Source organism: Cyanistes caeruleus, chromosome 6 (genome assembly GCF_971803275.1).
Source record: "Cyanistes caeruleus chromosome 6, bCyaCae1.hap1.1, whole genome shotgun sequence".
Taxonomy (NCBI): Eukaryota; Metazoa; Chordata; class Aves; order Passeriformes; family Paridae; genus Cyanistes; species Cyanistes caeruleus.
Genome location: NC_141706.1, coordinates 60,701,767 through 60,705,767, shown reverse-complemented (window position 1 = coordinate 60,705,767; position 4,001 = coordinate 60,701,767). Strand labels below are relative to the sequence as shown.

The window sequence follows — 4,001 nt, the reverse complement described above, 5'->3', positions numbered from 1 at the left end:
AATTCTGCATTACTGGGCAGGACAAATTACATTTGATACTGGAGAAAAAAGCAATATAATAAATGTAGTGGAGTTTTTTTCCCAGTAAGAAAGGACAGCCACACAGGCCTAGTCCAAAGGGGTCTTGCTGCAGCTTAAGGAAACAAACCTGAATACTTCATGGGATGATGCATCATGCACATCTTACAGCACAGAGCTGCCACAGGACAGCTGGATGCAAGGAACTGGTGGCTGGGGAGGGGGTCTTTGGAGGCTTTTCACAGTTCTTGCACCCCAGTGTACAACATTCCAGTCACTGAGGGTGCTGTCTGTGGGTTTTGTGTGCTCACAGTGCACATAAAACTGTGCTGGAGCGAGCAGGCTCTGGAGGCAGCAAAGGGGAGATAGTTTGTGTCTCCCCATCCTGTCTTTTCAAGCAATCCATCCATCAGATCAGCAAGATGGTAAGGCACATATGTGCTTCCCAAATGGCTTAAGTCACTTGTCTTTAACTCAAACCTCTTTTTGTTTGTCGAGTAGGAGCTTTCACTTTTAACAAGATCTCTTCAAACCGAGCTGCTGGGAGCTGCGAGTGTGGATGTTCTGTTTGGGACTTTCTGTGGAGCTGCTGCTACAAACAGCATAAAAAGGAAGGTTGTAGAACTGTTGTTTTAAGGAGTATTTCTTATGCAGGAAAGGGCATAAAGCTAAAACCTCCCAAAAAATCAGTCTTCCCAAGTCCTATCTCTGCTGATGGTCTCGAGCTCAGAGCTGGCTGGTAGTGGCAGGTCCTTGCTGTGGTGCTGAGCTCTCAGGAGCTGCAGGTGAGACACTGTGGGAGCAGCAGGGCATGGGCAGGACAAGCTCAGTCTCCTGCTGGTTCTGCCAGGACCAGATTTTCTGCCATGGTCTTCAGTTCAGGACTAACAGATAGGGATCCTTTTTTCAGGTAGTAGTTGCCTAAGAAGATATAATAGTGCTATGCATTGTTGACACTGGGTGTATCTTTAATGATTTTCTTGTCTTAGGGAATTAAAGACAAGGGTCAGGACAGTGCAGCACTTCATAATGCCTGGAGAAGGGGACCACTGAAAGCAAGACCTATGATCCTGTCCAGAAGTCAGCTCTGGCAGGACAAGGAAAGCACAAAGCTGGTGGAGTTTCTCACCTCATTCCTCCCTCGTCCAAGGACAGTTAATTCCATATGGTTTAAAGCAGGAAAATTGAACAAGAAGCAAAAAAAGCCCCTTAATTAAAACCTGAGGGATTCAGCACAGACTCAGTGCCACCCAGTGTCAGCCAGAGTTCCCATCCATCCATCCAAGCTCAATTTCCTGCAATTTGTTTCATCTCACCAAAACAGTGAATAACAAATTACCTTCTCAGATAGCACAGAGAGATAGCCATAATTTCACAGCAATTGGAAACAAATATTACTGAGGACTCCTTGGGCAAAGAGCAACACAAGCACAGAGAATTCTGGTGGTTTCTTACATGAGCAGTGCAGTTCAGTTTTTTAGTCCATCAGAATGAGGAAAACACTGATTTGTTAACTTGATTGATACTGACATTGTCCAGGCTGCCAAGTATCTAGAAGCTGATAGGTAATTTGTACAGCTTCTTTTATCTGACTGATCCAAAATATTTTCCAGAGTTTAAGGGGAAAAGATGGCCAGATCCAATTTCTATAATATTTTCAGAGAACTGACAGAAGAGACAAGCCCAATAAAACTTAGGCACATCCTTTTTCTTCACATAAGGCCAGGAGAATGCAAATCACAGGAAAAAGCATGAATTTTCAATGTTTTGAGAGCTGGATGGAACAGGTAATCTCCATGCAATGAGCCAAGGAAAAGAGAGGAGAACATGTTTTACTACAGATCATCACCACAATGGCACAGATTTCTGTGAAAGAAGAGCCACCTCACTTGAGTGTTTGCCTGGTTCTCAGTTTTGGCCCTTGAGTTTTACTTGTTCACACTTTTTTTGCCATTACATTCTCTTCACCTCACTCTAAAGACTCAGTATGAAAATACTTTTGACAGCCTGCTTGCCCTGCAGGGATGATTGGGTTGGTACAGTATTAGTTGCTTTCTCTCTTTGGTGTTTATAATATTATTAACCCTGCACTTACCTGGCCACCATTCTCCAGTGTCACTCATATTTTGTAGTGGGACCTTGGATACACATAGGTGAAGTTCCTTCAGGAGGATAAAATCAGAAGTTTTGTAATTCTCACTGTTTCTCAAGCCCAGTTGCAAATCCCCCCATTCCCCATGCAGTCAGAGACAACTCCAGATCTAAAAGCCTTACAAGATCTTGTAGATTTGATTAAGTAGCTTAAATAGACACTAAGATGAAGTTTGCAGTGATCTTCTTGTGAGGCTGCTCAGAGGATGGGAACAAAAACCTCCTCACTAATTTTATCACTTGGATCCCTCTGTGTTTTAGAGGCCCAGCCAGCAGGCAGAGACATTGGAGGAAAGCTAAGCTATCCAAAACTGCTGTGAGGGTCCTGTGAATGCTGTCCAACACTGAGCATCTACCTGTATTTAGGTAACCTATTATAAATCACTTATTTAAGTTACTAAACAACCTTTCCTTCCTTCACTGACTCCTTAGAAGAGCACAAAGCAATAAAACTAGCTGGACTCAGGCCCTTGGTTGAGTTCTCTGCCTTTTCCCTTGGCAGTAAAACCCAGCTATGTGACAAAACCAGCGCTCCTCACTGTGACTGTGTTCCCTACAGCCTGTCACAGCCTGGGAGCAAAGCAGATGAACAGTGGATTTATTCCATACAAGAGGCACACACACATCTCTCACCCACAGCAGACCCCTCACAGCAACCTTCCCCAGAGGCAAGCCATCAATACAACCTCAATTTCTTTCACAAATAAGCTTATGTTGCTAAATATAAATGCCTGCTAGGTCAGAAAGCCCTCTGACAGTTCTCTCTGACAGAGACAAGAAGCAGATTCCTGGGGGAAGAGGTAGGAAATACAGCATGTACTGAGTTACCTGTTCCCTGCTTATGCCATTCCTGCCTAGATCCCTGCAACCAATGCTTTAGGGACTGATATTATAAGTGAATTATAGGGAACATCTGAATTATCTTATTCAATAGCTCCCAATGGACTTCTTCTCCCTGAGTTTGTTGAAACCTGTGCAGGGTTTTGCCCTCACAACATCCTGCAGCAATGAGTCACGCTTCAGTTATGCATTGTGTGAACAAGTACTTCCCCTTGTTTATTTTAAAATAAATCTGCAACTTGCTCTTTTCACTGGACACTCTTCAGTTCTCATGTATGACAAATAATACCCTGTTGTTCCTCAACCACCTTCTTTTTGTGACTATAAAAGCCTCTTAATTTCTCCCCTTTAATCATTCCTCATGTTCTTCCCATTTATTGCTATTCAGTGCCCCAATACCAGGAATCCCACAAGGCTAGTGCCCTCAAATGCAATCCAATATTTTCTGCCTGAACTAATAATGGCTCTTATGAAATGGATCAATCACTTTATGACCCAAAGGCAAAAGTATCTGTGAAAAGATAAAAATCCCAGGTGTATCACTTTAGGATGGTGAAAGCTGCAGGAAGACACCCCTCATCTACTTCAAAATGCACCAGTCTTACACCAAATCAATTTGCTTACTGTAGTTAACCACAGCAAAACTGAGCTCAGCAGGGTGAATCATTTGAACACTGGGGACAGAACTGTGTTTCCTGGCTAAAAAAAAAATACAACACCTTGATTTTGTTTTGTATCGTAAGGTATCCTTGGGCATGTTAGTCCAAAGAACAGCTCAGAAGCATTCAAAGGAGATAATTGATGCCCAGTTCTCACCAACATGACTCTGCTAGTCTTTGAGTCACAGAAATACAAGATGTTGGATGTTTGAGGTGTGGAAATGCTACTGAAACCAGACACACCTTTGGGTGGTAACTGGAGCATCCTTTGGCTCGAGGGTTTGCTAAAATAATGGAATGAACCTCATGCAACACCTGAAATGGTTTTGGGCT

General features: G+C 43.1%; 1 long non-coding RNA gene across 1 annotated transcript; it reads left to right on the top strand.

Annotated features, from left to right (window-relative positions):
- Positions 1–367: 367 nt before the first annotated feature.
- Positions 368–3,257, top strand: LOC111929598 (uncharacterized). The gene is made up of 3 exons (XR_002864756.2): positions 368–443; positions 520–633; positions 1,008–3,257. It is a non-coding gene; the product is annotated as an uncharacterized LOC111929598 (long non-coding RNA).
- Positions 3,258–4,001: the final 744 nt, after the last annotated feature.